The sequence below is a fragment of the Podarcis liolepis genome (assembly GCF_965112155.1).
Source record: "Podarcis liolepis genome assembly, chromosome: 10".
Classification (NCBI taxonomy): domain Eukaryota; kingdom Metazoa; phylum Chordata; class Lepidosauria; order Squamata; family Lacertidae; genus Podarcis; species Podarcis liolepis.
The window spans coordinates 28,272,349-28,298,055 of record NC_139562.1 but is presented as its reverse complement, the minus strand read 5'-3'; the positions used below and the strand labels follow the sequence as shown (position 1 = coordinate 28,298,055).

General features: G+C 43.8%; 1 protein-coding gene and 1 long non-coding RNA gene across 2 annotated transcripts in view; both read left to right on the top strand.

Moving 5' to 3' along the window:
* Positions 1-2,942: 2,942 nt before the first annotated feature.
* Positions 2,943-25,707, top strand: part of PVALB (parvalbumin) — a 42,886-nt gene continuing 20,121 nt past the window's right edge. Inside the window, exon 1 of the mRNA XM_083462439.1 lies at positions 2,943-2,967. The gene's annotated coding sequence lies outside the window, so the exon portion shown is untranslated. The remainder of the gene's footprint in view (positions 2,968-25,707) is intronic.
* LOC310688198 lies at positions 7,514-8,794 on the top strand. Its single transcript, XR_014516804.1, has 2 exons — positions 7,514-7,779; positions 8,487-8,794. It is a non-coding gene; the product is annotated as an uncharacterized lncRNA (long non-coding RNA).

Below are 25,707 nucleotides of genomic sequence, written 5' to 3'. Positions count from 1 at the left end.
TTCAGAAACTTACAGAGATACATTGAGGCGATATCCAACTACTAGGAGACTCACTGCACAAGAGGCACAAAATCATACAGCATATCTTCTATACTGCAAACATTCCACCTTGCATGATAGTGCTTTGAGTTGTGGGTGCCAGCATTTGTGAACGCCAGATTCCCCTTGATTCCTGGGTCTGATAGGTGTTAGAATTTAATCAAGGCTTGGAGTGATACAATTGGCTGCCAGATTTAGCAAAGTGCAAAATATAGGCCAAACTAAAATACAGGCCAAACTTCCATGTTCATGAAATCAGTCATTAACCAAAGACCAAGGGAAGGTAATGGGCCATTAGGAAAGCCAGACAGAGGGGACCCTGCCAAACGGCCCTTGGGAGATGCCCCAACTCCAAGTCTGAGTTAGTTAGCAGGACAAAGGCCAGAGTTTGAAGGAGAGCAGTTGTTTAGGATTACAGTTGGCTGGGATGTGTCCACTCAGTTTAAAAGTTTGATCTAAATGCTATTGTGTTAACACCTAGGGCCATGCAGGCAAGGCTTAATTCAAAGATGTACTAGTGAAGTGCATCCATCCCTCTGCAAAATCTTGTGCAGGCATAGCCTTCTTCCGTATCCACCACCTCCCACATTCCTTCCCCTGTCCATCCATCTCTGGCCTTGAAAGAAGGAGAATGGAATTCCTCGAGGCAGCTAATGACTTGGCTTTGGCCCCTGCCTTGCCGGTTTCAGCTCCCGCTTCATCAAGTGGCATGTGAGGCACGACAGGAAGCTCTGGAATGCAGGGCAGGAACTGACCCGGTAATCCCATGGGAAGTCAGGCCTGCCTTAATGATTCTTGTAAAATAAGCAGCCAGGGTTTAGCACCAGAAATCTCTTTGGGCCAGTACCCCTTCTGAAATGCTATTTGACACTGTCCGTGACTAAGGGCTGCTCCAAATGACTTATTCGTTGAGCATTTATTTACTGAGCATGTGTCCTGATTTGCTTGCGCAAAGCTTATGTGGAGGTTACACAATGTCTGGTCTCTACTGAGAATTCATTCTGAAAGATCCAGCAATGTAAAGTACAATATTAAAAACACTTTAAAACAAATTACAACCACCACTAGACTGGAAGTCTTAAAAATATGTCTCTCCAGCATCAAAGGCCAGGATCAAAAGCAGCCTATGAACATTCATCCTAATTTGTTTCTTGAGTCCTTGTACACCTGCCTGCTAAACATTCATTCATTTCACACTGTTCAATGCAGTTCCCCATTACTTTCCTAACTGCATCTGTTGCACTAGGAAGATAGAACACTTTAATCTACTGCAATTGGACAACCCTAAATTCCTCAGCATGTACCGGTACTTAAATCAATCCTGCAAAATTCTGACAGTCTATAGGTGCCCTAAGCTATACAGTGGTGCCTCGCAAGATGAAAAGAATCCGTTCTGTGATTCTCTTCGTCTAGCGGTTTTTTCGTCTTGCGAAGCAAGCCCATTGACGGATTAGTGGATTAGCGCTATTAGCGGCTTTTAGTGGCTTATCTGCTGATCGGATCAGCTGATCAGCGGCTTAGCGGCTTAGAAAAAGGGGGGGAAGGAAAAAAAACCTGCAGGAACTGGCAAGGCATTGTCGTCTTGCGAAGCAAGCCCATAGGAGATTTGTTTTGTGAAGCACCTCCAAAACGGAAAACCCTTTCGTCTAGCGGGTTTTCCGTCTTGCGAGGCATTCTTCTTGCGGGGCACCACTGTACTGGGATGGTGAGGTGGGGGGAGATGCATATTCCACAAGGCCTGCGGGGGATCATGTATAATGGCTGGAGAATGTACAAAATTCAGCCTAGATGCACACATTCCCCATAGCCTTATGAACACAGTGTATGTTGGCCAGTTAATGTGTACAATTCCCTCTTCATGGAAATAGTATGTGCACATGTTCCATGAGGCTTGGTGAACGTATACATTTGATCATGTGTATTGCCAGTTTTATTTTGGACAAGAGCACAATGGGTATACCAGGTGGTCTGTACGTTCACCTTGGTTGTATTGAAAGTATTGAAAACATTTCTATCAGCATGCTTTCTGCTAAAAGAATAAAAAATACCCTTGAGAAACCCATTTGAAATGAGAGCTTCATCAGCAAAAGTCTTTCCTTCAATAAATTTCAGAGTGAAACCTGAGATGCAGCCTAGGGAAGGCTTTTTTATTGGACAAGTCTTCACCAGCTAGGCCCCAGTAGAAACTGGTCGGCAAAGAGATATTGCCAGAACTCACCACAAATGCCTCCCTTGTTCTCTTATAATGGCAATGGCGTTCACCTGAGAGGTGCCAGAACCTAGTTCTGGTGAGTTCTGGCTGGGAAAAAACACCCTAGCTTTTTGTAAGATCAACTCATGGAAGATAAGGCTACCAGGGAGTACTAAACATGATGGATATGTTACTTCTAGTAACATACTTCCTATCCACACAAACATCAATTTTATTTATGTCTGAAATTGCATTGAGGACTCTTGTCAGAGAGCTCCTTCTTAAATTGTGGCCCTCAGCGGATGCCCAACCAGGCCAAGCCTTGACACCAATCCTAGCCTGAAGCAGGAACTGCATTTCTGCGTCAGTTTTTCATGGTGGGCTTTGTGACGGTTGTTGGATTTTGCTGTCTCCTGTCTTTGGGCTCCTTTTATGGAGGTCTTAGTCTTAATCCTTAATCCCTCCAACTAAATTTATCAGCTGTTGATTCTAGCCAAGAGTTAAGCTAAATTAAACTTTGGAATTCCATGTAGAGTGTATCAGATGCACTTGAGTTAAGGGGAGGTGGAGCTGCAACCCAGCAAGTGTCCTAATTACAAGCTGCCAGGGGAGCCATCCTTCACACCAGAGGCTTCTTTCTCACCTCTTCAAGCCTGTTACAGTTTTGGTGGCTTTGACATGACGGAAAAATGATCCAGGGGTGCAGTGTGCCAATCAAAACACCTACTGTCCAGCAGGTGTGTCTGAGTATCGTGTCTGGACATGCACATGCCAGGCATGGAATGCAAGGTTTGCTCTGTCTCTGCATGTTTGCATGTGTGACACTGTGATCTAACAACAAATTTGTGGTCTTTGATAGCAAGTGTGCATGCATGAGAAAAATGTAAGAGAAATCATTTTATATGCGACAGCCGCTGCCTGGTTATTAATTGCATTGAACTGGAAAGGGGGGAAAGTACCAACAATAAGGGAATGGCAGAATAAGTTATTAGACTATGCAGAAATGGCTCGATTGACAAATAGATTAAGGGGAAATACAAAACAGTCATTCATGCAAAAATGGGAGATGTTCAAGAAAAACCTACAAAAATACAATAACGACATAACATCTATGGCAGCATTTGAATGACCCTTGTGTAAATTAAATATTATTAAATAAGGAAAAATGGTACGGTGTGTTATAAGAAAGTATTAGAAAATATAGTAAGAGTAAGGTAAGAAGTATAAGTACATTCAATGTTGTAAATGTAAGTTACATCGGGAAATGACGGGAAGTCTATTTTGACATAATTTAGTTTATTGGATTTTACTTTGGTTTATTTTTGTCTAGTTAGAAAGTATAAGAAAAGAGCACGTATAAGTACAAGTTTAAATCAATATTTAATGGTATAATTATTTAAGGTTGTTATTATTATTATTAGTTTTACCTTTTCTGTGTACATGTATTTAAGATTGTGTATGATATCCTTGGATGTCAATTAATAATAAAAAAATAAGAAAGAGGAAGCCTGTGCCCTTTCCCATAATTTACTCAGATGTAGTCTCTCACACACTTATCCTCTGCTATCCAAAGCCATTTCTCACATTAGACAGGGGCAAAGCTGGATCAATAGGAAACTGCAGGCAGATACGCAGATTAGTGTCCTTGTGTTGTGCATGTGTTAGATGCAGTGCTATTTTTCTACGAAAAGAGGTGCCAGAACTCACCATGAGCGCCTCCCTTGTTCTCTTATAAAGGCACTGGTCCCCGCCTGAGAGGTGCCAGAACTGAGTTCCAACTGGGGGAAAAGCCCTGGTTAGATGAAATGTGTTTGTCACATTCATACATTTTGTATTTAGATCTGCACTTAAAACAGGCACAGACCTGAAAGTGTAATGCAAAAAAGTGGCCCCGACATGTGAGCATATGTGGGCACAAACACCTGACTTCCAGTGCATGCAGCAAAACATCTTTCCCCTTCCCTCAGAAGGGATTCGCAGAAAAATTAATGGAGGCTTGAAATCTGTGCATTGAAATGCTCGGCTTCTGAAACTAGAAATCACCAGTTATGACTCTTTTCCTCTTAAGAGCAACAGTGAATTCCAAGCATATGTGAAATTGCTTAATTTTCAGCAAGGATTGAGGATAGGGAAGGATTTGTGAGATATTAAGTTGGCAATGTATTTGTAATATCTGAGGGAGGGGGTTTGGGGCTCCTGGAAAGGATGAGGAAGTGTGCAGACATATGCCTTCTGAACTTTTGATATACTGACCACATGAAGACTAAAAACTTATTTTATTTTTGAAAAAAGGCTGGTAAAATATATTAGTAGATTCTCCAATGGATTGCTTCTCTGTGCACCGAATTTTGGCTCTGCAGATGTACATTTTTCCATATTAAACAACTGATCATTTTTTCAATTTAATACTGTAATTTATTCCATGCATCCAATAAAAATTGAAAAATAGTTTACAACATTTTGGATTAAGAGCTCTCACCCCTACTTTTTAATTGTTGGGGTGGCCAGGGCAACCCAGCCAGATGGGATGGGTGTTGGTGTTGTTGTTGTTCAAAGGAATTAAATATTAAAAGGCAGCCCTTCTGCCCTTCTCTCTTTTTCCCTCTCAGTCTAATTTGGCCCTTAACAATGATCCAAAAGGGTGACTCCCAGCTTGCACTCTACCCTGCTCCACACTGAGGTGAGAACTGCAGAAAAGCTGTAGGGTTCTTTATTATTATTATTACTATTTATTAATATTACAATAATTAGTTAAATTAAGTAAATCACCTGTCTTCGAAAATCGATGGCAGGGGCCATCAAGAATAAATCAGATCACCTGGTTTCAAAGACTTTGCTTCCACCTGTAGCTACCTTCCAGATCTGTCTCTGAAGGGTGGCCAAGCTGGGCTTTCGTCAGAGCCCCAAGACCAGCAGAGGGCCCACTGTCCTAATCATAATACTACCTTTCCCACTTTGCACAGAATGTCCCAGATAATCAGATGCAGCCTAGGAGAATTCCCAGTTTGTATATCCTGCCTTTTCCATGGTAAGGGTCACATTGAGGGAGTTATGCCAGAGCCCCCCCCCCCATGCTAGTCACAGGTCAGTAAATGGCTTCAGCAGAAGCACTGGTGCCTGGTCTTGTGGCGCTGTTCTGTTTATTATCTCCTCTCCTCCAGGCAAGAGTTCTTACATAGTCTCAATGGTTCTTCCCCCCTACTAATTGTTTCCCAGTGACTGCTGTGATATGGAGAGATTTCTACTGGAATGGACTCATCTCACATTCTGCAAAGCACATATATTTCTTTTGTGGGGACTTCAGTGCTTGAATTGGAGCAGTCTCAGCGGGTCTTTTGCAACCATTAGGTTTAGAGTTGGAAGACAGTTTTCTAACGTTGCGTAATTCCATGGATAATAAATAAAATCAGCAAGGGAACTAACATTTTTAGAATTTGCATATCCATTATGCTTACCTGAGCAAACGTGAAGGTGATGCCACTGACTACATAGTGATCTCACTATCATTATTATTTTTTAATTGAATACCTTTAAAATGCTAGAAAGAACTGAGAACGATCATTTCCTGGGATCAATGTCCCAATACGCACTAACTGAACCTGCATCACTAACTGAAACAGCATATTTGACTGGAGAATTTCTGGGTGAGAAGAGATTGAAATGGTTTTCTAGACTGAGTAGTGACCTCCAAAAGAAACTCTATGGCCTCAATAGACCAGCAATTGGGGAAGGGAGGAACCTCCTCTCCTTAGCCAGAAATGCAGGTATGCAGGTGAAATGTCTATCTCTGGAAATAGGATGTGCTAACTGGTCATTCAGACTTACCCAAAAAAAGTAATAAATTGTGTCCATAAAGCAAAAAAAAGAATCAGGAGGGGGAGAAGGCCTTTTGGATAGTGCTTACTTTTCTTTTGCTAGAGTCTACATGTGAAGCTTGAGAGGGATTAGGAGTGTGAGTAACTTGAGAGCAAAATGACCAGCCTGTCCACTGAAACAGATGCCTCTCCATCCAATAAGCAGAAATATATTTTGCACTAGGCTGATTGAGTCCCTTGGGCAATTGGGACATGTGCAGTGTAATTCTGTGTATCTCAATATTCCACTGCATTCAGTGGGGCTGTTGTGGTCTGGAGGCAATACAGTGGTACCTCGGGTTACATACACTTCAGGTTACATACGCTTCAGGTTACAGACTCCACTAACCCAGAAATAGTGCTTCAGGTTAATAACTGTGCTTCAGGATGAGAACAGAAATCGTGCTACGGCGGGGCGGCAGTAGTGGGAGGCCCCATTAGCTAAAGTGGTGCTTCAGGTTAAGAGCAGTTTCAGGTTAAGTACGGACCTCCGGAACAAATTAAGTACTTAACCCGAGGTACCACTGTAGTGGACTGTATGAGGACCCATAAACTGAGGCTGGAACTCAACAAGGTGGAGGCACTTTGGGGTTGTGATTCTCAGAACTAGGAATTGGTTTGGCAGAGTTGCACACATTTTGAACCTGCAAGCAGCAGACACCCCAAGCTTGGCAGTAGTTCTCAATCCAGCTTTGTCATAGGAGACCCAAGTGGTGTTAGTGGTAGTGTGCTTATTTCTAACTATAGTCTGCTCACAAGCTACAGCCATTCCTGGACAGAGATAGCCCAGACACGATAATCCATGCCTTATGACTTGATTACTGAAATGGTCCCTGCTACATGGGGCTGCCCTTGAAGATGGCCCAGAAACTACAACTGGTGCAGCCAGAATGCTGAGCAGTTCATTCTGCTAGAATCACGTAACACCGATTCTGAAGGATCTGCACTGTCTGCCTTCATTTTTCCAGGCTCAGTTCATTATCTCAGGTACCTGATCCAGCTGCTGTTTGCCTGGAATTGCAAGTGATTGGACCTTGCATGCGTTCTGCCACTGAGCTATGTGGGCCCTCCCTTTATGGTTAGGGATAGTTCGTAATTATGAGCTGTCCATTTCTTTTAGAAAAACTGTAGAATTGTCCATCAATTTATTTGAGGTGAAAAGCATCAACTTATGAAGAGGAGACATCTATTCATCATCAGCTAGGCATATTTTGACATCCTACTCCCTTCCCAATTTCCCTCCTTAATTGGTCATACCAATAGTCATATACCAAGTCTGGCTTGTTGCTCATTTGGTTGCCAATGTTTGTGGTTTCAGACTGACCCAGGGCTGTATGAAGTCCATGCAAAATAAACATTCTAAAATGCATGTCATGCAGTCCACACTCCTGTGACATCAATGGCATCACAATTGCTCTGGGTATCCAGTTCTGGTCCTGCAGAGGAGCCCACAGGGCAAGGCAGTTCCATTGTTGCAGCACCAACGAGAGCTCCTCGTTAGCAACCTGCTCTGGCAAGGATTAGAAGTCATCTGAGGTATTTTGAACCTCTGTCTCCAGTCCACCTCTCTTGGGCTTCACCCCCTGTTAAAGAAATAGACTCTCTTAAAGGGCCAACTCTCTGGCCTGAAGATGGGCACTTCTCCTATGCTCCATGACCTGCCTGGTGCACTCCCAGTCCCATTAGACTGGCAAGGTAATATAGGAGGCACTCAGTTCTTTGGATCTGGAAAAAAGGCACCCAGAAATGTCCTGGTAGGGGTTCAATGGGCCTTGGTAAGGTAGGATTTGGTTCAATGAACTTGTGCCTGCCGGCCTCAGGTTTTGTCTTCCCCTGATCACCAGCATTAGATATAACCTGAAATGTGGGCTAGCTGCTCTGTTGGTGATACTGAGCTTCTGACTCAGTGCTGGACTCTGGGGCAGTAGCTATAGGTGGGCTGAAGGAACACTGCTTACTTAATTTCCCATCACCACTGTTGGTGTGATGCACTGTCCAATCAAGGAGAAGGGGAGAATAAATCTCATTGCCAGATTTGTTCTGTTGGTGAGTTTGCACCACACCATCCACACTGCTGCCTAGCCCCCCACCTTCCCACTACACCACAAGGACGCCACCCTGTCCAACCAACTGCTACTGCTCTGGGGTCATGACAGTGGACTGATAGCTGCTGCTACTCTTACTATTAGTCATCTCTTTGGAACCAACAATGGAAACCACTAGCGCCAATAATTGTATGTCATAAAGAAAGTAGTTTAGAAAACAAGATGGATTGATCCTTTATTAGGATAAACTTGCAATTACCGTCAAAGCAACTGCATGATTAGAGCAGGAATGCTTCTTAAGGAGGCAAAATTGCATGTTGTAATAACAGGCGCATCGTTTTCTGTCCCTGTCAAAAGGTACAACAAAGGGGTGAAAAAATAAAGAAAAAGAATTGCATATCTGATTTTTTGCATGGACACTCAAAGAATATGGAGATTTCATATCACAGAAGACGCCCGCTAGTGCTTTCTGCCAGAGGAACTAAGTAATTCACTACTGAGAAATCTACAGAAGACTGAAGCACATCAAAGCATCATTATTGTAATGCAAAAAAGCAGCAAGATAGTCCAAATCTGCCAGGGCTTTTCTGAATTAACCTTATGTAATGATCCTATTTTCTCTCCATTATTTAAAAGGCATACTCTGCCGAGCCCATTTTGCATCAGCCATTCTCTGCCTTACAAAGATCTGTTGGCCCATCAGCACTCAAGGGAAAAATCACTAGTTTTCCAAACTCTACATATGTATTTCCCTGCTGGAGATTTTTCACATACACCTTAGGGTTGGTTTGTGTGTTTTTTTAAAGAGGGTCCCTTGTTTCTGGAGTTGCAATAGGAGCATGGGAAGCTGCCTTGTACTGGGCCAGACCAGTGGTCCATCTGGCTCAGTTTTGTCTACACTGACTGGCAGCAGCTCACCAGGGTTTCAGGCAGGCAGTGCTTCCAAGCTCTACCTGGAGATGCCAAGAATTGGACCTGGGACCTCCTGCATGAAAAAGAAGATGCTCTGCTACTGAGCTCCACCCCTTTTCAAAGGTGATAATGTGATATCTCCAGTAAGGCCAGACATTTTGCAATCCAATTAGCATGATTCCAGACTTGCTGCTGTTTGGAAAGCATGCATGGAATCAACTAGTGCTGCCAGAAAGGCTCTCTGATCTCAGGCTATGGAATGAATTTGGAGGGACTCGTAACAACCTACCTCAAAGAGGAGAGCTTTATAGCCCCAAAATCTGGGTTAGGTTCTTGCAAGGTTTACTGAGACAATGTGTGCAAATGGCTTTGAGCATTCTCAAGTGTGGCATATATGCTAAACAGGATTGACAACTTGAATAATGTAGGGGGTGGGCAGATAAGCCCCGCCCCACATAATCACAAGGCACAGTGCATGCACACCATTTGAATGGCAATGCTGATGCACTTTGGGGGAGCCTGGCCACCTCAAATATTTTATTGAGGGGGCCAAAGGGACCTCGGGCCCTAGGAGTTGGCTCCTATAATGCTAAATATAATGTTTTTAGTAACCATCAGCTTAGGCAGGATGCAAAGCAGTGAACGGCCAAAGGATCCTAGACCAGCACCACACTTGCCAAGGAACCACAGATGGTTGAAATAGCCACAGAGCTAGACCTAGTGCAACCCCTAATACACCTTCTCTGCTGCTTTTGGCATTCAGTCGATCCGCAAGAAGGATGGATTAAGACTTCCAAAAATGACACAATGGAGAATGATCACACTGGGGAGGGGCGTTCTTTCTAAATCTCAGTTGTGTCCTGGCAATAAGCTCCTCCTCTGCATGAACAGGTCATTTTCATCCAGTAGACTACAGTGGTACTCCGCTTTAAGTACTTAATTCGTTCCGGAGGTCCATTCTTAACCTGAAACTGTTCTTAACCTGAAGCACCACTTTAGCTAATGGGGCCTCCTGCTGCCGCTGCGCCGCCGGAGCACGATTTTTGTTCTCATCCTGAAGCAAAGTTCTTAACTCGAGGTACTATTTCTGGCTTAGCAGAGTCTGTAACCTGAAGCGTCTGTAACCTGAAGTGTATGTAACCCGAGGTACCACTGTATTTGCATCCAGTGAAGCTGGTTCATTAAAGCAAACAGGGTTTTGTCTACCAACCTTAGTCTCTCCTCACCCACCTGCTTGCCTTCTTAGTTACAACTAGTCCTGTGGCACAATGGGTCAATGCCTCTGGCTGTTAATCAGAAGGTTGGTGGTTTGAGCCCAGCCGGGGATTGCTGTGGGCAGCATTCCTACACCAGATGACCCTCGGGAGTCCCCTCCAACTCTACAATTCTACGAGTCTATGGACTAGTCCGGGATTGGTGGGTGACATTGGTTGTAGGCTTTCTACTCTTTCTTCAGTGTTGCCCTTGTAGAACTCATGAGAGAAGAGGATAAGGACAAACCTAGAAGTAGCTGGTTCTTGCTCCGCCTACCCTTGACCTCCGTGCTTTCTTCACAATCATTTTCAATGGGCACCAGTCATCACTGTTTGCATCACTTCTGTTCCAGCGCCAGCTGTCATATGAATTCCTTGCAGTGCTCCCAAGTGTTTGGTGGGAGGGCACAGCAAGGAGGATGGGCTAACAATCGCACAGCTGAGCCCAAGTAGCATGCCCTTGTTGCAAAACCTGCTGCACGCTGGGCTGATATAGCCCACTTTCTTGAGCCTGTCACTTAAGGGGGAAAAAACTGTTGACCAGTGAAATATTGCTAAGGTGCATTGCCAGCTGACGGAATCCTCACTCATTGCCTCATGCTAGTTTTAGACTTTCTTAGCCAGCACTTTTCACTTGGGATGTTGGCAGGAAACCCCCTGGATCAAAATTCTGGGATCAGAGCTATGATGTTCTCCTTAGTGCAGCTCCGGCCATCTCCTGTATAAACACCAGGATTTTAAAGGCTGCAGTCATGGTCAAATGCATTTGCACTGCTCAAGATGGCTTACAACATTTTTAAGAGATATAAAATGAATGCATTAAAAAAAAACAGAATATTTGTAAACATCAATAATCAATCCAATTTTGCTTTGTACTATGAATAGCATCTGGGACCAAATGAATGTTTTGCAAGTTATGCTCCCTGTTCCACATAACTGGTAATGAGGGTATGTACCACTTTTGAATGTTGCAAGTTCCTTTTGATTTAATTTCTTTTTTAAAAAAAATATATTAATTTTCACCAAAAGAAAAATAGATAAACATTTCCACTTTACAAATTTTCTCATTTTTTGGACTTCCATTAGCCATTCTGACAATCATCCGAATGAAACTTTTTAGTTACACATTTCCTACATTTCCTATTGCCCTTTAACAAACCCATCCACACCTGTTTTTCTTTCTTACAATATTTCTTAAGTTTTTACAGAGCTTCTTTAAATGCCGCAAACGTTATTTCATTATCACTTAAACCTCCCCAATACTCGACTAGTTTTCTCCAGTCCTCGATAAACTTTTGATCTCGTTGGTATCTGATCTTCCCTGCCATTTTATCAAGTTCTGCATAGTCCATCAGCTTCATTCTCCACTCCTCCAAAGTAGGTACTTGTTCCTGTTTCCATCTCTGGGCCAATAATGTTCTTGCCGCTGTTACTGCATACTGGAAAAGTTTACAGTCCTTTCTGTTTATTTCATTTCCTATGATTTAATTTCTCAAAGCTTCTGGTGTTTGTTTTCTCTTACTCTTATTTAAGATGCAGGTGGCCATGATATGCATATTCACAAATACCTAGTTTTCAAAGGAACTTGAATTGGTCAGTACTCCTGTAGCCAATCTGGTGCCCTCCGGATGTTTCAGACTACAACTGTGTAGCTCTGCTGGCTGGGACTGATGGGAATTGTAGAAATCTACAGAAGCACATCAAAGCATCATTACTGTAATGTGAAAAAGCAGCAAGATAGTCCAAATCGGCCAGCGCTTCTCAGAATTAATGTTATGTGATGATCTTATTTCCTCTCCATTATTTAAAGGGCATACTCTGCCAAGCCCATTTCGCATCGGCCATTCTCTTCCTTACAAAGATGGTGTTGACCCATAAGCTCTGCTGGCTGGGGATGATGGGAGTTGTAGTTCAAAACATCTGGAGGGTACGAGGCCCATGCTAACTCTTTGACTGAAGATGCCATTAGCTGCCACTATGAAGCTGATCAATCCAGGTGATGGCAGTTACATTCAGCAAACCTAAAAGGGTTGTGACAGACTAAGATATTGTTACGAGTTGGGGGGAGGGTTGGCTGCATGCCAGAATCCCTTCTGCGGGGATTCAGTTGCTGAATTAGCCAGCCAAGGGCCATAATGGCCCCCTAAGTTTGGGTCTTTAAGGTAACAAAGGAAGTAGCCCTGTGTCAGAGGGCAAATGGGTGGGCCTCCCTCCCTCAACTGTCTGGTAGTTAGAATGACAAAGAGTCAGGGTTGAGGTGTGTGAGCTAGAAGTAAGAAGCCTGCAGCTGGTTGGGTAGCTGAGAGATGGAGCCATGCCTGATTTCTGCTTGAATCCAAGGCTGTGGCTATGGGAGAAGCAAGAGCTTCTTGGGGTGTTAATGCTGCGAGCATTATTCCTCCATCGCAGGCTGTTTATATGCTAGCCATATATCACAAAGACTCCACTGTACCGCATTCCAAAGGAAACCCTGGGGAAATGCCCGGAACCCCTGGAATCTCACACCACTCAAGGATTGGGGTGGCATGAAATAATTTATTCCACTTTACACTATCATCTGATCTTGTGCGCACACTTTATAATCCAGCTCTTCTGTCCTTGAGGAATATATCGTATTTTTTGCTCTATAAGACTCACTTTTTCCCTCCTAAAAAGTAAGGGGAAATGTGTGTGCGTCTTATGGAGCGAATGCAGGCTGTGCAGCTATCCCAGAAGCCAGAACAGCAAGAGGGATTGCTGCTTTCGCTGCACAGCGATCCCTCTTGCTGTTCTGGCTTCTGAGATTCAGAATATTTTTTTCTTGTTTTCCTCCTCCAAAAACTAGGTGCGTCTTGTGGTCTGGTGCATCTTATAGAGCGAAAAATACGGTACATTCAAAAATTACAGTGAATGCATAGGGAAGGGTAGTCAAACCATGCTTTGCTGTGACTTGAGCTATATGAAGTTCAGTGGTTGGCTGCTGAACAAAGTGATTTTGAACAGATCATGTAAAATAGCAGAGAGGCTTTAGTTGATCGTGATCATTTTCTCCATCTCAATTTTGTAGGTTCATTTTATCACTACATGGATATATACATCCAGTGTTTTTTTCTGGGGTGATACAGGGGTACACATATCCCTAAACATTTTGTGAATCTTTGTACTTTTGTCCATTTACTGTATTTATTTTTCCCAATTTGAACTATAAAATGCTGATTTTCTTGAGTCAAAATGAGAGTACCCCTAAACATTCTTTTGGGGGGAGCACTGCATACATCCGGTCAGACCATGGATCCATGGTGTACTGTAGCATTGTCTACCACAAGAACGGGGAGCCTGTGACCCTCCAGATGTAACTAACTAATATATCATGCTGACATTGTCATCCCCCCATGAAGTGGCCTCAATATGCTTGATGTAAATGGTCCTCATTAATTAGAAGGCAAAGGAAGTGCAGAAGAACTGGCAGACAGCTCTAATGACCAGTGCAACAGGTTCCCACTTAGTCATAGCAGCATAATAAAGTCCAGCACGGAGGGAGGGGACACTTTTGGCAAAGTTTGCCTATTCATTTTCTCATAGTGCCCATGTCCACCTGTCACACAAAAATGGATGCATGAGAAAATCCCAACCAACTATATTTCCCCCGATTGAAATCTTTTTAATCGTCACTCAGTCTCAAGTAGGCAGGGGGTTAAGCAATGTAGCTGGCTTCTGCTGAGCTAGTTTATCCTGGCCTGGAAACCCCTGCAGCAATAATTACATGGGCTTTTCTAGCCTGGTGTGAATAAAGCCACAGTGGCAATTACACCAAACATCTGGCAGACGCATAGCTCCTTTTTGCTTATATAACTGGCTCTTTTCCGTTCATTTATCTTCTCACATAAAAAGCAACCTATAAGCTCCCAAGTTCCTGCACTTCCCTTCCTCAGAAGGAGGCTGGGGAATCATATCTCTCTCTCTCTCTCTCTCTCTCTCTCTGTGTGTGTGTGTGTGTGTGTGTATGGAGCCCTGGACGCAGTCAAAGGCAACTATGTCAAAGGCAACTATAAGGTTGCAGCGCTCATCTAGCTTTCGGCCAAGGGAGCCAGTGTTTGTCCACAGACAGCTTTCCGGGTCATGTGGCCAGCATGACTAAACTGCTTCTGGTGCAACAGAACACTGTGACGGAAACTAGAGCGCATGGAAATGCTGTTTACCTTCCCACCACAGCAGTACCTATTTATCTACTTGCACTGGCGTGCTTTCGAACTGCTAGTTTGGCAGGAGCTCAGACAGAGCAACGGGAGCTTAGTGGGGATTCGAACCGCCGACCTTCCAAACGGCAAGCCCAAGAGGCTCAGTGGCTTAGATCACAGAGCCACCCGCATCCCCAATATAGAATTATACTGCACCCCCAACCAAGTATGCCACCTAATTCCATACATCTTAGAAAATGAAGCAAAAGGGGGGGGGGCATAAATGGAGACAGATATAATTGGAAACACCCCTGTGACAGTGTATCCATTTCTCCAAAACAAACTAAAGAAAACAACAACAACAACAACAACAACAACAACAACAACAACAAAAGGTTCACGCAGGCCATGTTTAAAGCATGGAAAGAAAAAGTGGGGAAACAGTCCCCAACCCTATCCCCACTAATTCCCCATGTCCACCACCCACCATTCCACAATGCATTCTAAAGCTTCCAAGTAAAGAAATGGCAAGCCAAAGGTTTCCACCACCTTACAGACTTCTGCAAAAAGGCAATCCTATATTGATACAAGAAAAACAAGTCAAACTAGGAGACACCCAAATACTCTGGCTGACCCATCACCAACTATAGTTCACTGAATGAACCCTAGCTGTTACAAGAGTTATTGACATCCCTACTTTTCACATCAACACCACACTGTGGAACATCACCATCAGGTTCACTAACTGTTTCTCATAGATCACCTAACCTATCGATCCTCAGAGGCTGCACCCACACTCAAAACCCCCCTTCTGGGGAAGCTGCACCATCATTCCAGCCAGCACTTGTACAAGATCAAGGCATAAGACAGGACAGAATACTGAGCTGCAAAAGTTTCCCCTTCATACCCTTGAAGCAGCTGCAAAATGGGGAGAATGGTATGCATCCATGCTTAGCAGAATCATAGCAGAATCATAGCACTGTAGAGTTGGAAGGGACCCTGAGGATGCTTGCAAGCTATCAATGAATTTGTATTTAACAGGCAAAAGGCAAGGGTTATCTGTTTCTTTCCCCCCAGCTATTGATGATATTACAGAATGTTCACAATTGTTTCAACTGCTCAGAGTGAAGGGTCGGGTGTCAAAAGTCATACACTGAAAATTTCACATGGGGGGGAAAGTTCACAAAAAGAATTGTATGATGGGGGAAGGCTGATTTTCTATGTGCTGATTGAGAACAACCCGCCAATGCCTGGGTCAGCACTCTCTGTGATTTAAAATGAATTATGAAAAGGAAGAAACAAATTTCCCATCACAGTAGTGACCCATTGGTGACCTCATATGAACAGCCACATTTCATGATCAGGTTTTGAATCAGATTCCAGGAGGGTAATAAAGCAATAAATCTTTCAGAATATAAAATAGGAAATAAATGCCTAGGAAGAAGCATAAGGACTTAAAGGTTGAATCATACATAAAAAGGTAGCAAGAACATAGTCTTACTGGGAAAAGCTCATGTTGAAAAGTGAGCATCATAACCATCTAAGAAAGGATCTTGAGGGAATGGGTCTTGAATGGAAATCTTGTGGGGGGAGATTGATGGAACTTATTCTGATGAAAGTATATTTAGCGGTTGATGGTGTTAAATATGCAACCCAGTCCTATGCATGCTTTTTCAGAACTATGTCCAGGTACGCTCATTTGGGATTATTCCAAGGTAAACGTGCCTAGGATTGCAGCCTTACAAGGATTTCAGAAAGACACAATCACATTCGCTCTCTGCTAGGTGTATGGCAAATTATTGGGTTTTTTTCACTGCAGTGGCAGGGCTGTCTGTCTGAAGGCAATGCAAACTATCAGCAGGCAGAGGCATGGGTAGTTTGGCAAATACTGTAGGCAGTCTTCACTCTGAGGAGCCAAATCAGATTCTGGGGCTTTTTATAGTGCCAGGTGGAACCTCATCTGCCTTTTTCTGTCACCTGCTGAAATAGAAGCTATAGTACCAAAGCACAACAAAGGGAAGGTCGTCAGCTCCCTCTTATGACACGCTGTCATGGTGGTGCAGAGAGTAAATTACCTACATTTGGTTATAAGAAACCCCAGGTTAAGTCCTCTGGCACCTTACATACAAGAAAGTAGAAAAGGAGTGGGAAACCAGTAGGCTTTCAAATGTTGTTGGACCCCAACTTCCATCAGAACCAGCCAAAAGTTATGGATGATGGGAATTGTAGTCTAGCAACACCTGGGGAACTACAGGTTCTGTACCCCTGATGTAGAATGAGGTTATATTAAGGGAAATAATTTTTATAGCCATATTTATATAGGGAATGGAATGCAAGAGATCTGCCACTGCCACTTTGCAAGTTTTCAAGCAAACACAGGGAAGATGATTCTTGGAACAGCAATAGACAACATCAGTTGCTCATAGAATCAGGGGATTGTAGAGCTGGAAGGACCCATGAGGGTCATCTTGTCCAACCTCCTGCAATGCAGGAATCTTTTGCCCAATGTGGGGCTCAAACTCAGGACCCTGAAATTAAGAGTCTCATGCTCAACTGCTGTTGGACTACAACTCACATTATCTCGAATTAGCTTAGCCAGTGGTCATACATGATGGGAGCTGGAGTCCAAGAACATCTAGGGATTGAAGTCTGGGCTAGATGACCCCTGTGAATGTTTATGTTCTGTGACTGTTTTTTATATGTAGAAAGATGGTGTGACCAAAGAGCACAGAGGCTACAGCTTGAAGAAAGAGGGGGGAAATGATATTGCAGAGTGTTGAGAGAAAGAGAGAACAAAAGAAGGGAAGGACTGAGAAAATAGTGAATGGCTGCAAAATACAATGGAAACTATTTTGTTTGCAAATTATCTCCTTTGTACTCTCCTCTGCAAATGGACATCAAATTTTCATGAGATGTTCTCAGAATGTTCAGGTGTCTGCTGAATATTCACAAAATATCTGGTGTCAGTATTTGACAACTAATCATGCTTTGATTTAGATATTTGACTTTGCAGTTTGATTTTAATGTTTGATATTTGACAGTATGTGACAGCTGCCTGTGTCTGATAGTTTATGACAAATCAAGGTTAGATCTATATCTGAACACAGTATATATACAGCAGCATTGCACACAAGGCCACTAAAGTAATATCAATAGTTGTTGATGTTTTTCCTCAGCACTGCTTCGGAATATTAAAACAGGCTAGATGTAGTTCAGTATCAGGACTTCCTGAGAAGCATTGCATACTACCAGTTAAAAATGCAAATTTTTTCCCCATGATTCAGGACATTCACAGCAAGGTTAAATTCATTCCATGAGTACCTTGTTATACCTTCCTATGCAATAAGATATAGCAGCAACAATATGGATGTGGGCAGTGCTTTTTTCTGGGGGCGCACAGGGATGTGGGTAGCTCTGTTGGTTAAAATGTGGTGCTGATAACGCCAGGGTTGCAGGTTCAATCCCCAGAAGGGACAGCTGCATATTCCAGCTGCCCTGCAAGGGGCTGAACTAGATAATCTTCACGGTCCCTTCCAACTCTACAATTCTATGATTTCTATGATATAGAATTAGGCTGCATTCACATGGCAATTTATTCTACTTTCATAATTTCCCCCCTAACTGTTAAGTTCAGTATTATATTTGCACTGCCACATGACATTAAAGGCACTTCTGGAACTATAATAGAATATAGTGCAAGTTTAATTTCCATATTATTTGCTTCCAGAATCCATTTGCAAATAATATGAGTGCTCAACTTGACTTTTATTCTACTATACACCCACTATAGTTCTGGAAGTGGCTTTTACATTGTGTAGAAGCTCAAAATGTGGAAATTAAAAGCTAGGGAAACTTCATGGAAACAGAATAAGCTGCCATGTGAATGAAGCCTTTTTCTGTTACAATTCTAAAATTATGGATCCATCACCACTGAAAGGGGTGTCCAGACAACTCTGAGTGATGAATGAGTGAACTGAGTCATGAATGGAATTGTCATGCCCCCTCACGCTAACATCAGTGCTCCCTTCATACTATTAACAAACGTTCAGCCACAACAGAGCATCATCACCAGTGTGCCAGCCTCAAACAGAACTTGGTTGGGAGCCACAATTGCTTCCTCTTCCTCACATGTTCACGAAATGTGAAGTGGGGAGTCTGAACAACCCTAAGAAGTCTATTGTTTATTTATTTAAATTTCTATACCGCCCTTCACCCAAAGATCACAGGACAGTTTACAATATAAAAAACCACAAAAATGCATCACATAGTAACAAACAAAAATAATACACAGAGAGAGAGAGTTTAAAATGCCATCAATTGTTTAATTAGCCAAAGGCCTGGGCAAAGAGGAATATTAGACACTTTACGCAAAACTTCAAAGTCTTCTTTTCAGACTAGCTTGCAAATCCTGAATTTGCTTGTTGGAGCTGCAACCATAGTTTGCCACTTGGGTTCAAAGTGGTTATTTGTTGGCTATTTATTTATTTCAGAAAATTTATATGCTGCTTGATTGTAAAAACAAATAAACCTCCAAACGGTTTGCCAAACTTACGTTTTGCGTTCATTTTTTGTTGTGGCTTTCTGTGTTGTTTTATTGCTGGCTGTTATTTTATTGAAAGGTGGACCCGAAATGTTTCAACCAAAGAAATTAAGCTGCTGTAAGGTTAACAGCCATGTGATGTCTTTCAATTTGAGCCATTTGCATAATGGTGTGCATTTCCCTCACATGATCCAAAGCATAAAACCACAACTAAGAGTAGCAGACATGGGAGGGGAGTATCTCATTGTGAACAGATGCAAAGACATTCAATTTCTTGGGCCTTAGATTTCTTTGCGTTTCCAGAAACAGGCAAATGAGGCGATCTGACAGCAGCATGATTTCAGTGGGAAGGCAATGCTCAGCAAGGCTGAAAGGACCATTATTGGATATATTCTAGATTAAGGTTACCAGAGTTTTTTTCAATGAATCCGGGGACACTTTAATTAATTAATTACTACACATTCAGGACGTTGATGCTGCAGCGATGGTGGTGGTAGAGGAGCAGCTGCTGCCTTGACCTCAACTGCCACGTTTCCCATCCTTTCTCCATGAGCCTGGGCAGCCCCTGAGTTGTCGGTTCTTCAGTGGTGATGGTGGGGAAGTGGTGTGCAGTGGGTCAAGCATGCAAGGCAGAGAAGGAGAATTGAGAGCGGCAGTCACAGTGAGGCTTGGGCAGTGTGATGCCTCCCTTCCCATCAGAGTAACCACAATCCCATTCCTACTTGCGTGCAAGCAGGAGGGGGCAGGGATCCCTCAGCTGGGAAGCCGGGCTCCCCATTGCCTAAGTGAGAGATCCCTACCCCCTCCTGCTTGCACGCAAGTAGGAGTTGGGATGGGGCTGCTCCGATAGGCAGCATGAAGCCTCCCTTCACAGCATAGTTGCTGGGGTCAGGAAAGGTGGAGGCAGCCCAGAAGCTGCATCTTCGAGCCCCTGCACCACCATCATATGAGGACTTCCGAGCTGCTCCTGAAGCCAGCCAGAGCCAACTGCTCCAGGCTGCTGAGACTGCCGCTGCTGCATTTCCCAGGGACATGAGATGAAATCCGGGGACATTCTGGGGATGGAATTTGTCCAGGGACTTATTCGCAAATCCAGCAACTGTTCCCAGGGATGTCTTCTAAAAGTCAGATAGAAGAAGAGTTAGGATTTGATAACCTGCTTTATCACTATCCTAAGGAGTCTCAAAGCGGCTAACAATCTCCTTTCCCTTCCTCCCCCACAACAAACACTCTGTGAGGTGAGTGAGGCTGAGAGACTTCAGAGAAGTGTGACTAGCCCAAGGTCACCCAGCAGCTGCATGTGGAGGGACGGGGAACTGAACCCGGTTCACCAGATTATGAGTCTACTGCTCTTAACCACTACACCACACTGGCTAGTTTATTTCCTTGACATCTGGTGGGAGGGCATTCCACAGGGTGGATGGCACTACCGAGAAGGCCCTTTGCCTGGTTCCCTGCAACCTTACTTCTTGCAGTGTGGGAACCACCAGAAGGCCCTTGGAGTTGAACTCTCAGTGTCCAGGCTGAACGATGGGGGTGGAGACGCTCCTTCAGGTATACTGGGCCGAGGCCGTTTAGGGCTTTAAAGGCCAGCACCAACACTTTGAATTGTGCTCGGAAACATACTGGTGATTCTGTGATCAGGGCACTGTGGAAAATTTAAAAAGGCAAGTGGTTTGTTGCTGTCCTGCAAGTTGTAGTACTTTGGTGCTGGCTTCCCATAGCCACTTCTGCCAGGGGAGATGTCTATTGAGCCATGTCAACAATCGCCCAACAGAGGCCGATGCTCATTGAGACTGGTGGGCATTAGGAATGTCTGACTTCACCCACTGCTCACTGGATCCCTCAAAAACCCATCTCACAGAGAAGGATGGGACCTCAACGGAAAATGAGAAGCGTGCCTCTCTAAGTGTGCCTGAGTGAGGTGTGAACCAAGAAAGAACATGCAAACCAAGACTGAAAAATGAAACCTTCATTTATTGAAACTAAATAATAAAGCGTATAGGTCACACAGTGGAGTGTTGTGACTAAACTACGCCTAGCCACATGAATAAATAAAACTGCAGTTGCATTAGATTATAGATCTAAAGGTTTTGAAATGCCCTATGCTAGAAGGAGGATAATGAGAGGTTTGGGAGTATGATATGTGTCATACAATCTCCCAGAAAATAGAGACAGATGGTTAGGTTTTACCTTTTTCTGGTTCTCACTGAGGAACTCCTTGCCACTGGAAGGATGCACGTGTGCAGAAGAGGGCTTAACCAGAAGCAACCAGAAGGTTCTGTGTTTCTCAGCTCTGCACTTGAAACCCCTCTCCAAAGCTGCCTGGCTTTGAATCTAACAAAAGCTGCCCTTGTGCTCAAGTGAAAGAGGCATGATGGATCTAATTAACAATTCAAAGACTATTTAACAATTCAAAGGAAAACAGCTAATTAACAATTCAAAGACTAACCACCTCAATACACTTTTACCTCTTATAGCTAGCTGTGTGTGCCTGAGGGAGGGTTTCTTTAGTGACCTCAAATGATAGCTGACCCATGATGAGACAATACTCTCCTTAAGGTTCAAATTTTTATGCCCCTGGGTAGATGTGCAGCTTCACTTCAGATGCCTTAACATGTTTTTCAATAAGCAATCCCTTGATCTATTCCTAGCCTTGCCATGAATAATCTATAATCGGGGAAAATTAACTTCTAGCCAGGACTAGATAAAAAATCGTCAAGGCATACATCAGGGGCCATATTTCAAGTCTGCCAGTGTTATTGTCTGTTTGTTCTGCTGCAAATAAAGACAGGAGGCTTGTGTTCATGTCATGTAGTATTTAATGGAGATAAAAGGGTGGGGGACAGATGACAATATATCACAGGGTACACATGGCTTGTACCTGGCCTCAATCTACTGGATTCTGGTGCTATGTGCCATCCTCACATAGGGCAGAGCAGTGGAGCCAGAGCATCTTTCTCTCCATCCTTAGACTAAGGAGGAAGTAGCTGGCAGACACTGGATGGAAGTAAGAAGGCAGATGGGTGGGAGCTTTTGGATGGGGTTTATAGGCAGCATTAAAGTGGAAATTTTGGGATTAGGCCGTGTAGCCTTATTGATGTAACAGACTGGATTATCCCCCCTTTCCCTCTTAATTAAAAGAATAGTGCAACAGACAGTAGATTAAGCATACAAATAGTGTTTACTTACTTGCACTTGATGCCAGCAGTAACAGTAATGAAAACAAGGTGGGCAAATTCAGCTACTAGGTTATAAAATTCATATTTGACTTCAAAATGAAATCTCTGCTTGAGCGGAGATCATACAGACATCCGTCTGCCTGAGAAGCCTTGTGAAAAAGAGGCTGAGTTCTGAGGCAGGGACAGTAGAAAAGATTAAACTCTTTTGTCTTTTTCCCACCAGAGAACTCAAGGGAAGTGATGTCACACAGTGCCCTCTCTAGTAATCAGGAACTCTGTGAGTCTTAACCCTTTCGTATCCTTATTAGCAAACACACATTGTTAGATTTTGGGTGCATATTCCTACAGGACTGAGGACAAACTGAGTTAGTGGGGCAGTGCCCCATTCATCATAACGGGCCATCATCTACTGCAATACCCTAAACCTTTTGCCAGCCCTGCAAATAATTTTTAATACATTAACACCGGTCACAAAGTTCAAGATGAAGATTAACTGTTGGTATTATTTCTTCTTGCTACTGACAGGATAGTTGAATAGAAGGCAAAGTACCAGGAACCCCCAAGCCTGGTTCACCCTGAGCCTGGTACTCTTGTCTCCTCCTGAATTTGCCCCTGCCCCATGGTATCTGCTAGGTTGGGAATGTGGTACTCCTATCCCTTTGAATGTGGTAGTGTTTCCTCCCAGGGTTACAAAGTCCTAAAGTTGCTCACGTGACAAGACCCCAGTACCAAGAAGTTTGAGAAGCGTTGAACCATTGTACAATGACCTCCTCCCTCCATGTCCATCTAATGTCACCACCTAGACCGATGTCAGAGACAGTTTTCAATGACTCCTAACTAGAGCTGGATTCATAAGGGTGACCTAGAGATGTCAAATTCTGCATCTCATTCTCAGTCCTGCCAGGTGGAAAAAGTGCTTGCTGGCTCGTGAAATATTGCCAGGTAAATTAGCATTTGACAGAGTCCTCTCCCTCTCTCCCTGGCTGATGGGAGTTATAGATTTTCTTTCCTTCACAGAGAGCTGCGCTGCCGATAAGCCACACTGAAGGACTGCTTTCAAAGGGTAAGGAACTATTTCAGTCTGTTCCTCTGATTACCCATGGATTTGGGTGGGTTTTGTGTGCTTGTGTAGTATGTACTGCTCAACAAAACTCCCACTGAGTAATGCTGCTTTCTATTAGAGCAGCAAGCCATGCATCCTGGCTTTGGGATTTTCTTCTTTGGAACTTCCAGATGTGCCTGCCGTAGCCATCGCTGCAGCTGTCCTAAGTAGCAAGGAAACCAGTGCTTGAAGGCCATTGATTTTATACAGATACATCTTGCATTGGCTTGCAAGAGGGGAAATGGAACTCGCCCTCCTCCCCGAGTTGTAAAGACAACAGCCTGCAGACAAATGTGATTAGCAATCACCTGTAAGTAATAGAGGATCTCTCCACGATATCCCTCCCTAATCCAAAGGAAAACAAATTTCCCCATTGCCCCAGGGATAAAAATCAAAGTGCACACATATAAAGAGGGTTGGTTTAAGCTGCTTGTATATGTGGCAGGTCCATGGAACCCGGGGTGTGTGACATAATAAACAGAGCAGAGGTAGGGAAACTCAGGCCCAGGAGCCAAATGCAGCCATCTCTGTCTGGCCCTCGGAATTCTCCCCCAGCCACCCCCTTCACTGGCTGTGCTTTGCATTCAAGGTGCCTGACTAGAAGGTGCCCTTGAGTTCTGATCATAATACATTGCAGGGGGTTGGACTAGATTGGCCTTTGGGATCCCTTCCAACTCTACAATTCTGTGATTCTATGATTCTTGAACAGGGCAGTCCTCATACCAAATGGGCCGCAAGAGTACTTAAACATGGAACCCATGGGTTGCACACTGCCTTGTCATGTAGGGGGCAAAGGAAGTGAAGCCGAAATTTGACGCCCTCCCCCATGCTGCCTTCCCAAAGCCAGATAAGCGAGGTGCCAGACTTTTGGGAGAATGCACAGGGCTCTGGCAGAGTCTGAGAGCCTTCCCAAAACTGGGAAAGTACTAACTAGGCTTTGGGAAAGAGACTGGAAGACTCTAGGACCCTATCAGAGCCCTCACACCTCCTCCCCAAAGCCCAGCACCTTGCTTACCCAGCTTTGGGAAAGAAGCACAAGGGCTGGTGGGGGAGGGGGGTGGAATGTCAAATATTGCCAAGGGCCACCAAAAGACCTTGAGGGCCGCATGAGGGACTAGATTAGTTAGTCTTGAATCAATGCAGTCTACGGGCACCATTTATTTAATCAGGTGTATGTGCAGCAGTTTCCTGCGGACACAGCACCCAATAGAGGGAAATTGTTTGCATGGCAGTACTCATTCATCTGAACACACTACGGTGTACTGTGACTCTCCCACACTCACCCAGTTCTGAACAGAGGCTGTAGATCCTATCGCAGCATCTTCCAGCATTGTTGCTATCACAGGAATGTCCCAACACTCTGATCTTCTTGACTCACAGCTCTTTTGACTTATAAAGCTAATGCTAAAATCCTCAGATTGGCTTCAGATGGTTGGAGACCTGGGGGGCAAAAAGAAGGCAAAGGCGACTTCCACTTCTTGTTTTGCACTCCAGCACACTCTCAGTAACAGGAAGTGCATGGTCTGCTCCTTAGTATTGGGCTCAAGCCTGCCACATGTCCAAGAGACCACCAACAGAGATGAGTAAAGGCAGACTTCTGTATTTGGTGCATGATGACTACGAAACAGGGATAAGCAAGACACTTTGGAGAAGGGCAAAGGGAGCAAAGGTCCTCTGGCCATTCATCTTTACCATGGATTATGAGGATACTAGATGTCTGCAATTTACAACTGGGGTTAGGAGGAAAGGACCACAGCTCAGGAGCAGGTGCTTTGCAAGCAGAAGGCTGCAAGTTCAATCCTGGGAATCTCCAGTTAAAAGGATCGGGTTACAGGTGATGGGGAAAGATCTTTTCCTGAGACCCTGGAAAGCCAGTGCCATTCAGGGCAGAGGGACAAACAGTCCGATCCTGGTAGGAAGCAGTTTCCCACTTTCCTAAAAGGACTTCTTTTTCCCCTCCATTGTTTAAAAGTTCCTAGTCCTTATGACTGGGGAAATGAACTTGAACAATTAAAAAAAATTCAGAAGCCAAAAAAGTGCTAAGCAATAGCATGTATGTATGTATGTATGTATGTATGTATGTATGTAATTTGTATACCACCCTTCACCTGAAGATCACTGAGCAGTTCACAACATAAAAATACGAAATGAGAACGCAAAATACATAATAAAACAAAAACAAACTAAAAAGCCCCTCTCCAAAAACATAAACAAGACCAAAAAAAACCCCAATTTCAAAGGTCATAGAAGGCCAAAGGCCTCCTTACAAAGAAACGTTTCAGCCTGGCAACTAAATATATGTCGTGAAGCACCAGGCAAGAACATGTAATATTTGTATAATTCTCTTCTTTCTACAGGAAAGTTCCATGGGATGAGATGGTGTTCCCTGACCCTCCTGGTGTCTAGTAGAAGCCGGTTAAGCAAATACATAC